This window comes from Labrus mixtus, chromosome 22, assembly GCF_963584025.1.
Source record: "Labrus mixtus chromosome 22, fLabMix1.1, whole genome shotgun sequence".
NCBI lineage: Eukaryota > Metazoa > Chordata > Actinopteri > Labriformes > Labridae > Labrus > Labrus mixtus.
The window spans coordinates 2,626,904-2,638,432 of NC_083633.1; the positions used below are offsets into that span (position 1 = coordinate 2,626,904).

Below are 11,529 nucleotides of genomic sequence, written 5' to 3' on the forward strand. Positions count from 1 at the left end.
TCAAAACTGTCTTGGCCAAAAAGTTGCACTAGAACACACTGCATAGATGGCAGCCAGCGGCCAACCACCACGTATGTTCTGCGCATGTGTGAGAGGAAATAACTCTCCATGCCAGCAGGAGCCGGTAGTCTGTAATCGTCATTTCAAAAAGGGGAAACCGGAAAAGGACGAGGAAGAACGCGGATAAATAAACCACTGTTGTGACGCGAGAAGACAATTTTCTCACCGCTGTCGCTCAACACTCGTAATATAGGTACTTCTAATGGAGAATAATGTCTGATAAAAAGTTGAAAATGGTGCTGGCGTTGTCAGCCCTTGGTCTTTTATTGCAGTGAGGGATGAGGGTCTTGACCTCCCCTAGTGGGGTCATAACATTCATCAGAAGCAAATCTCGATTTAATATCTGTTTTTACAAAAGGAAGACCATTTTTTTTCCAATACTGTATATATTGTAGCATGTCCTGGACATGCAAAAAGGGGTGAATAACTTTACTATAGCTAACGGAAGCTCACAACATATTAGTTAACTAATTATTGAACTAAATGAGAGCTCGCTCCCTTCCAACCTGCTAGTCTACTCTTTCCTAGTGGACGGAGCTATTTAAAATTACTCCTCTAACACCCTTTAGAGGACGGATGAACAAGTTATAATCACAGCCCCAGGATTATCTGCCTAACATTCATTTCTAGAATAATTAGATTCAAGAATAACCCCTGGTATAGGACTCTAGATTACCCCCCGGAGGGGGTGTTACGTTCCCCGTAGTTCTAGGGGATGTGGGGAACAACAAAGTTATATTTACCCGGAATCAAGGTGGAGACCAGAGTTCGGTTTCAAAATAATAGTCGCTGTATTTAATTGTACAGGAAACACACAAGCAGTAACCAGCTTTAGTTGCACCCACAAAGGTACACAAATTTATAACAACTGAAACGGAGACGATCTGGCACTCCAGCAGCCTGCATCCCAGCACACGGATATGACTCTATGTCTCTCTCTCTGCAGCCTGCACCCAGTGCCTTATATTCATCGGCTGCATGCGTACACAGGTGATTCCACTTCTCCATCAGTCTCCCCCAGAGATGGGCGGAGCACCAACCTGTCCAGGAACTCAGATAGGGAGGGGAGACACACACAGACAACACAACCCATAATAGGCGGAATAACTGTGAACTCCCCTCGCTAGGATGCTAGGTGTGTATGGGAATGTGTATTAAAAGTCAGTAAAAGTAGTGTGCCGTGGTGTGACTGTCAAGCTTACCTTCCGAGGTACACGGGGTCCTTAAGGGAGACTCCGGTCTTTTGTGGTATAAATGGTTTCAGTCAGAAAAATTATTTCAAAAAGTTTCCAAAAAAATTTATTTAAAAAACTTCAAATTATATTATAAATGCATATACAAAACAGTAAAAGTAAAAAAATATAAAAATGGAAAAGACAAGCGAAACACAAAGACCAAAGTCTAAACCCGTGAGTGTAGACACTTAAGGTTTTAAAAGATCTTGGCTCAGAGACTAAGTCCCAAAATGGGATTTCAAAAGTCAGAGTGACGTGGAGTCATTTAGCAAAGCAAAAAAGAACCCCGATCAGATTTTCTGCAGGGTTTTTATAGCCAAAAAGTCTCTCTTTTTTCAAGATCCTGTAACACCTCAACAATGCACGTTCGCAGAAACGTGATGCATCCACAGGTCATGCCAAGTTCATGACATAGGTAATACCAAGTTCATATGTGGTTTCAGCTCGAAGACCGAGCAGATACACAGAAGAGCAGATACACAGAAACGCTATACCCCTACGAGCTCCTATGTGGTTTTGCTTCAATGTATGGCACACTTATCTTGACCTCACAGGAGAGTAGGCACTACGAGTGTGTGTAAGTTTAACAGGAAATGTTGAAAGCAGAAAAAGGTTATGACTTTATGACCTATGTATTAAATGATGATAAAAGAAAAAAGACAAAAACAAATTCAACAATTGCATAACTCTTTCTGATCTTTCAACAATATATATGTATATAAACACACAAAGACAACCATATGCAACCAAACCAGACAGAACAAAACAAAACAAATAAGACAATAGTGATAGCCTCGTCCTGGGAGGAAGGCACTGAGGATCTAACCCAACACTCCTCAGATCAGATGCCCAGCTGTCCCTAAACAGGATGTGGCTTGGACATGGAAGGAGAGGGGACGGGGGGTGCCTATTCTGAATTGCATGGTTACAAAAATAATAACATACACACCATAATTTACCAAATATATATTGATTTCAGATTGCGATAAAAAAGGTCTGTGTGAGAAAAAGAGAAAATATATACATATACATACATACACACACGTACACATACCTCTATACATCTCCATAATAACCTCCAGGGTGTTAAACACCAACATCCAATTGTACAATTACATTCTTAACCTTTTACTTAAAGGGATACTTCACCCGTTGAAACATGAATCTGTTTTGACATTGGGTCATATATGTAGAAATGTGAAATACATTTTGAAGTTGGTGCCTTCTTGGCCGAGAAAAGGAAGAAAGTGTCTTTTTGGCTCATGTGGATGAAAGACACCAAATCCCAGAATGCACAGCACCGCAGGCCATTCCCACTAAGGTCAAGTTTACAGACATATTTACTTCAACACATAAGGCCGTTTACACAACTGATTCCGAGATTTCTTCCAGAAGGAATTGGCATCTTGGAAATTCCTGGCAGAAAACAGACTCTATGTCTGTGTCCATATGCAAACAGTGAGAGCACCGACACTACCAGTCCGCCCCAGCTCGAGCCGGCCCCGGCCAGTCCTCGGACAGGTAGGCCTTATGTCTCGGCTACTGAGCTGGCAGTGGCTGGCGGCGGCCAGCAGTATAGCAATATAGCCGCGAGACGGCCAGCGGCTGAAGCAGTCAAAGCACAAGACCGGCCTGTCGCAGCCTCTCGCCGCTATATTTATATTTTTTTTCGCCACTATCAACTTTCTCCATAGAGCCTGTTAGCATAGCTTCCAAGCAATATGGCGGACGTTAAGTTTCGATTCTGGGAGTGAGTTCCCACCCACTGATCTGTGATTGGTCTGTAGCTTCAGTGGTCGAAAATATGAGGAACTAGCGTTGTAGTTTCACCCCGCTAACCGCAACAGCTTCCAGTTGCGCAAAAATCGTCATTTTGCGTCATCAGAAGCTCCTTTACAGACTTAAAAATACAAAGATTTCCCATCTCAGGGGAAAATGAGGACGGGATGCACGACCATTCAAAAATACTACCAGGTTTCTAATGATACAAAGATTAATGCAAATGGGTGAAGTATCCCTTTAATCCAGACAGGATAAGGTTAAGAGAACGTCCTTGGTCACTGCCCAGATCTTCCAGAAAGGATGCTGCTAGCGCCATCGATACCAATTCCAAAAGCTAATTCAATCAAGTGTTGTTATTCTTTTGAGGTTACCCCATGATATTTAGCAGTATACTTTTGGACTTAATAGCCGTTAAGTCGGATAATATCTAGATAATTACGGGAGGACTGCTCCAGATATTCTCCCGACCTGGCTGTTCACATCCTCCACCAGTCTAAAGTGTTCTTTATCACAGTTTTTTTTTCGATAAAGTGAGTTTTGTATTTTCAAACAAATTTATAAAGCTTCTTATATATAGCCTGGCCCAGACAACGTGTCAAAGGATGCGCCTCAAGACCTGTTTGACAGAAATTGGTGAGCCACTTCCACCTGACCTTGTTATGGCTGGGGAGGGTCCCTGTGCTTCATTGTCATTCTAGTCATAGGTGGGGCCAGGACGTGGGGGTGCTGAAGCTACCCCTATAGGGTATCTAAAGTACCCTCAAAAAGTGTATGCGATTTAATTATTTTTCGTATCTAATTTATTTACATGTGAGTCATATGCCTTTCAATTTTAATGAAGAAAACAATGTGTTTTTTTTAGAATTAAAAGAAGCCGGATCAGGATATTAAATTCAGCCAATGGTGCATCATGACGAACCTAATAAGGCTCATCGAGGTGCTGTTTACTGGGAAATGGCAGTTACTAAAACAAAAGCAGGAGGAGGGGGATAAAAAACAAATGGTAAATAAAACCTCCTTTATGGGTTATGTTTTTTTTTTGCTCACAATGCTTACTGTGACGCTGAGCAAAGTATACTCTCCTAGAGGAAATAATTACACCAATATGTTAGACTCATACTGTAAACTGTAAACATACAAGAAAGCGACTGAAACTTCTGAGTGAGGAGGCGTAAATCTGTTGATAAGGCGTACTTTTGCCCACTTGTGTAGCCGCCTGGTCACACTGATAGTTACATTGGCATGTAAAGGGTGTTTAAAGGTTGATTAGATACACGTGTGGAGTAAACCACATTTGAAGGGACTGACTGTATCTCAATTTGCATTGAAAAGTCTTCTTAATGTTTATCTTAAAGCCCAACTATGACTCAATAATAGTGTTATTCATTCAGTGTTTGGAGAACATGTTTCTTCTCTTCAGCTCGAGAAACTCTTAAGCCTCTTTTAACGGGTGAATGTTGTTCCCTGTGCTGTTTTTCAGTCTGTAGGGACTTTGGTTTGGAATCGGAGGGTCGTCGGTTTAAGTCCCGGCAGGGACCAAGTCCGGAAGTTGGTCTGTATTTCAGCCTATGTGTGTGTTCATGTTCATTAGACAGAGTGTAAAAATTGAGAGAGTATAAATTATTAAGTAGAAATTATTATTATTATTATTATTATTATTAATATTTTTCTCTTCTCCCCTTCTGTTGTCTCTAGCCCAGGTGATGCTACTTGTTGCACAACTACACTCTAACGAATTGCTGTAAATTTACAAGGAATTTTCAACAGTAAAATCCTGTTATGTTTAAATACAGGACAACCCTGTATTATAACAGTTTATAACAATATTTTACTGTATTATTGCGTGAAGGAAAGAAAACAGTAATTTCTCGTATTTTTTGCATTGCATTTTGGGAAAAAGAAGCTGAGACCACATGGTTGAAAGGACAGTGGAGTTGGCTTTGCCAGACTGTCATCCATCTCCATCCTGACAATAAACAGATGAGTGCCTTACTGCTTTGGTAGTTAGAATAGGCAAAAACCATCACTTACTAAGTTTGAAGTCATTTGTAAGATTAGTATTAGCTAGAGTTTGAAATGACACACAAACACTGTAGGCACACACAGTGAGTAAATTATTTGCCAGCTAACATTAGCTTGATCTTAACAATTGCTAAATGGGAAAACCCCACAAAACATTTTCTTGTAATTTCAAATGTTGGTAGGGGTTGTTATATGGGTCTGCAATGAGTTGAGACATATTAATAAAAAGCGGCAACCTCCAAAAAGGCTGTTCTTGCAGCATTTATTGTGTGTGTTGTTCATAGCCTTGTAAATAAAACCGAATAGGTCTGATTAGTTATTGTCATCACAGGCACACATTGTACAGGGCTGAATGTTTTTTTAATGGCTCTGTTTGGATTGTGTGAACGATATGTGTTATCCATAGTTAGGCGCGTATAGCTGACATGATTGACAGATGGGCGCTAAGTAACTAAGGGTAGATCAGCATGTGACCGTAACCTGGTCCAAACCTTGAGCTGTCATTCTGTGTGATCCAGCTTTTGATAGCTCACTTCTCTGAGCATTCAGAAGGGTTGATCCTAATTGCAAATGTAAGTTACTTTTTCTGTTTATTATTCTTTATGATGCCGAAGACTGCCCTGAAAAGCAATACAGGCCTCCTCTTTCTTTATTCAAAAACAGACACACTGATAATAATATCAATAATACAATATAGAGAATAATTTTTTGCATTTTTTGCTACTGTTTATTTTGTCCTTGTCATACTGTATAACTTATTTTCAAACTACCAATCATAAAATTATTTACAATTTGAACTGTCCTAGGAATCAGCCACAGCAGCTGATATGGAGAGAACCCTCCCACTTCCCGCAACTCCTCGACTGATACTCTGTGGTATGTATGAAATATTCTTATTCTTTTTATGTTTAGATGAGCCACCAAAGTGTTTCTTGTAATTCCAAGTGTTTTTCTTCACATTTCATCACTTCAAAACACATTAAAAAACTGTTATTGTGTTAGTCCTATTTCATCCTCTGACCGCATTAGCTCTAGATATCTTTTCTCTCGCTCAAACTCGGGTCAAGTATTTATACCAATTTAGACAATTAAGACAAATGATGTGACAGCAGAAGGTATTTTACCTCTTGTGTCATCTCGAGTCATTTCCTTTTTCATCTTTTTGCGATCAGCTCACTACTGTTATGCAGTAGCCTAAACTAAGGGCTAAGCCCCTCACTTGTAGCCTTGTGAGTATTGTATCAATGACGGCAGCGTTCTTGCTCTCCTCTCACTGCATACAGTGTCTCCTATCCTGTTTCCACAATTAGAAGAGTGTGTTTGCTTAAGCTAAACAAGAGGTTGATTAAGAGCGTGGTTGCTCTGTGTGTTTTTTTTTGTCAAGTTTCAGGCGAACCAACAGGTCGCTGCATTCACGGCTGGATGATCAGCATCGAGGGGCACATAATCTGCGAAGGCATCCAGCCACCTTTCGTCTCTGGGCTAGCTGCTCTCTTTTCCACATTTTATATATTTAATCTACAGTATGACGATGGTGCCGCAGCTACCCTGGAGTTCATTCAAAGGTTAGATGCTTAAATTAGGGATGGGAATGATTAATTGATGATCGATTATGATGTCAATCACATGAAATTTGATTTATCAGACATATGCATCACATTGCAACTTCAGTTACTTCAGAGCAGCTGTTTTCTGCCCCTGGACTGACTGTAACCAGACTGCGCTCACATCTCACCCCTGAGCCTATTGACATGCTTATTTTCTTCAACAAAGTTTTAAACAGTAACCTTATATGTAGGAGAGTAACGATTCTCCAAATCCACGATTTGGTTCAGACTCAATTTAATAACCACAATTCAATTCATACCCCGGCGGGGTTCAGTAAATCAACTACAATATGGAATATCAAGATTATAATTATGCTGGGAAACTTGAGAAACAGAGAGATGACTGTGCGGTATGAACACCCAGATCTAAGTCAAATCGGGCAAAACTCAGTAGGCTAAATGGTTCCTCTGAAGCATCCTTACTTCATGAACCCCTTTCATAGCACAGCCTAGTTGATGTTCTCTTGGCTGGCTCCACTTTTAAGTCAGTTAGAGTTAAAGAGCTGTCCAAACTTTTTGATGTGAAGAGATGAAGTCATACTTTTTGAAGTTGAAGTCGATAATTTGACTAATATAATGAGTTAAATAGTTCTTAGGTCTTAATAAAACCTGAAAATGAATGAAAATTGCACTAAAAAAGACTTAAATCTTTCAACTCTCTGGAACTCTTTGAAGGGCCAAACATTTTGTCATGTCAATTTACTTGTTGGAGATACTTAAGTTTATAGTTGATACAATTTTTTTTACAACCACATTTTTTGATATTTATTGTTTGTGTTATAATGTTCTTAGACAGCAACACTGCTGTTGTCAGGCCTAAACCAACTTTTTTGTTTTGTTATTTTCGTGTTTTGAGTAGAACTGAAGTTTTAAGTTATTCTCTATGTTATGAGAAAGTTTGATGATCCTAAGAACCATCAAATTCATTAAAAACCCAATATAACAAATTGAAAATTTGGCAGTTTTTGTTAAACCTTGAAAAGTTGACCTTTTTGCAGAAGGTTTTGGCACGACAGCAGCGATACTTAATACATACCTAAAGGTGCAGTGTGTAAGCTGTGCTGGCACATTGCAGTACAGATGTGGCAGAAGTGCAATATATTATTCATAAGTCTGTTTTAGTGTATAATACCATGTGAATCATTGTGTTTTCGTTACTTTAAAAGGAGCCCTTTATATCTGCATATAGGGAGTGGGTCCTCTTCCAAAGAGGCTGCCATGTTTTATATCTATGGGTTTTCAGTTGGATGGAAAATGCTGTGGACGCTGTGAGGTTGCAGACTGCATCCAACTGAAAACCCATAGATATAAAACATGGCAGCCTCTTTGGAAGCACTTCTTTACTTACTAAGATAACGGCTCGTTGTTGCTGATACTTGAATTTAAATGTTTTGCACTTTATATAAATTGCTTTGGAATTGGCCTCTGTTAGATGCCTTAAAGTAAATATTTGTGTAAGTATTTTTATTTTTTAAATTCTTGCCTACTTAACCTAACTTTCATGTTCGTAAGGGTAATTTCTTTTATTTCTTTCTATTTACAAAAACGTTTTTTAAGTTTGTCAATTTCAATAAAGACAGACATGGTTTGAGAAGACACTTTGAAGTTTTATTATTTGTCTTAACATTTTAAGTTGCAGTTTCAAAGGCTATGTTTATTTATCACATTAAAACATGGTGTTTATAACATGACATGCAAGGAGTAATTTATCAAATCACTAGGTTTAGAAAAATAAATATATTGTGTCAATTTTGCTAGAAGGAAATGAATTAACAGCAAGGTGTAGTATTTTGCTAGAATTCACAGTAAAAATCTACAAATATACCTCTTATGAAGAATTGTAAATAAACGGTAATAAACTGCTAATCTTTTCAACAGTATGTTCCAGCTTTTTGCTGTATTTATAAAAACAGTAGCAAACTGTAAATTTCAGCTACAGCAATATACCGTTAATTTTACAGTAACTTCCTCGCAACCCTACTGCCAGTTGTTTACCGTTTTTTTACAGGGGGAATTTCTAAGAGTGTATGCACACCTGTCCTCAGAGCTTAAAAGCCCACTGCTGGCTTCAGGAGAAGTTGGGACTGCGGTCTCTCTCAAGCTGTTTTCACATATGCACTCCGGATAATATCTAGAGGGGTGTCAGATAGTGGTGGGTGATATAACCATCTTAGAACGTGAAGGATTTTGACAATCTACCAAAGCAGGGAGATCGTAGAACCGGACTAATGTGTTTATTCTATAATGCTGCAGTTTATTCTCTTACACAGACGTGTATCCTCCTCTTCTGCTCCGCAGGGGTGAAAACAAAAACAAAACTTAAAAGTAAAGTCCGCAAAAACAACTCCATCTCGGTTATATGCAAATTTTCTGATATTTTTCCAAACCGACACGGCGTGAGCAACAGTTAACTTATCTGCATAGTTTGCACAGTTAAATTTACATCTCAGATAGCGACACAAGAAACCTTTTAACAAGCCGGAGAGATGTTAACAGTCTGCAGAGAGTCAGACAGAGCTCAGACAGACAGTCAGTGATGAGAGATATAACCCCGGTGTTTAAAATGTTGCCGTCGGTGTTTTCTGCTCTCTCTCAGTTTTTAAAAGTTACGATCAAGCCTCTCCACCCGAAGCTCACCTGTTGTGAATTTATAGGGATTACACTAAACGACGTTACAAAACAGCAGGCAGGTGAGAGTGAGTAACCATGGTGACTGTCTGTCTGTCAATCAACAATGTCCTGCCCCCTCTATGAATTAAACTCTTCTGTCAGTAAAATATACATTCTGTATTATGTTTGATTATATATAAACTAAACTAAATGATATCAAAAAAACAACAAAGCCTATAAACAAAGGCTGCAGAGCCTGTATGAAGCTACAGTTGTAGGAATTCTGCAGGGCTTAATAGATCAGAAACACAAGAACTCAAAGTCTACATGTTTTTAAATGAATGCATCAATGCGTGAAAATCTTCCTGATGAACATAAAAAGAGGACACATAACTAAATCATAATTTCAAAGTGGTGAGGAAAACCTTCAAATTGTGCATAAATATTGATCAAATTGAGGGAAAGACATTTCTGACATTTCTGACATTTCTGCCACCTCTAGTGTCAAACTCATATTGGGTCGGGGCCGGATTGGTTCAAATAAGACCTCCAGTGGGCCGGACTCATTTTGCCAACATAAAATGAGAAAACGTTTTCTGACCTTCCCACTCCTGCTGAAAGCTAAAGAAGTAACCTTCAAAATGTTAAATGTTATCTATCCATTTAATCATTTTTGTGAGAATAAATGGTAAATGGTAAATGGACTTGAGCTTATATAGCGCTTTTCTAGTCTTCTGACTACTCAAAGTGCTTTTACACCACATGTCAGACCCATTCATTCACACCCTTTCACACACTGATGGTAGTGATCGCTATGTAGTATCATCCATCAGAAGTAACTAATCTCATTCATACACCACCACCAAAGCAGCGGGAGCAATATAGGGTTAAGTGTCTTGCCCAAGGACACATGGGGATTACTCACGGGAGATTACACACTTAAATATTTTTTAATATTGCTGTTCAGGGTTATAGAAACCTTGACACGGGTATTCTACATGCCCTTGGGATCAATGCATTAATAATACAGAATACAGTGGAGAGCTTTGATGCAAACAGTCATCTTCAGGTATTTTAGTGTTAGGCATTATAAAATGATCAAATGTTTCCAAACCAACAGACTTGAATTTATCAGATCAGCTCCGTGTGAAGTTCACGTGCACGTTCTTCAAGTAAACTCAGTCACTGACTGAAACGACTTTAAATATGAGTCTGGCAGTCCGTTCTTCTCCGTGTCTGCAATATCGTAATCTAACTCTGTCACTGTCTTTTATGCACCATGAATCTGTGCCATCTCCGTGCGTAATTCAAGGAATTATTTTAGCGCTGCTCCACGGGTAAACCTCTGTATGATCGGACAGCCTGTGAGTGATATCGTTTTTGGATTAGGAAGGAAATGTTCAGTTATAATGACATATTTACAGTCTGATGAGAGCTGGTGATACAGGCGCAACAGCAAGCTACTCTATTTAGAAGTGATGTCGCGCTGAAACTTTTAAGTGATCAGCACAACACTTTCACATCTGGGTGACCTAAAAATGAACCATCTGTAAATATAATCAGTTAATATACATTTTAAATGACAGTCTTTACAATAATCAGAGGTACCTGGGGACCATCATTGATGACAAGCTCACCTTCTAGCTCTAAACTGAAGCTGTTTGCAAAAAAGCTCATCAGCGTCAGCGTGTGCACTTTCTAAGGAAGCTGAGGAATTTTATTGTTGACAGCACTTTCATGAAGATGTTTTATTCCTGTTTCATTGAATCGGTTTTAACTTTCTGTATAGTGACCTGGTACAGGTCAATCAGCGGCAAAAAAACGCAAAAAAATGCAGAGCATTGTTAAACTGTGTGTCAAAATCACAGGATCGTCTCCTTCTGACCTTTCTCATTTATATAAAACAAAGTGTCTTAAGAAAGCTCAGTCAATCTTGGCAGATCAAAGTCATCCTTTGTCCAAGGAACTTAAATTGCTGCAGCCAGGCCTCAGATTCAGCCTGCAAGCATGCAGGACAAAGAGGATGAGAAACTCATTTGTTCCTGCTGCCATCACCTTTTTAAACTACTAACTGTAACGGAAGTAGCGGCAATAACTTAAAATATAATCATAGTGAGGTGAGACGAAACGCTACACGGATAAACCTTGTTCAAAAACGAGGGTTGTCTCTCACTCATGGTTGCAGAATTGGCCTGCATTCTGTTGGACATACA

General features: G+C 39.1%; 1 protein-coding gene and 1 long non-coding RNA gene across 3 annotated transcripts in view; one reads left to right on the forward strand and one right to left on the reverse strand.

The window, feature by feature from the left end:
* The window catches only part of LOC132956315 (uncharacterized), a 295,674-nt gene that overhangs the window by 194,209 nt on the left and 89,936 nt on the right, over nt 1-11,529 (reverse strand). The gene's annotated exons all lie outside the window — the stretch shown is intronic.
* Nucleotides 1-11,529, forward strand: part of LOC132956295 (NXPE family member 3-like) — a 146,927-nt gene that overhangs the window by 40,275 nt on the left and 95,123 nt on the right. The gene's annotated exons all lie outside the window — the stretch shown is intronic.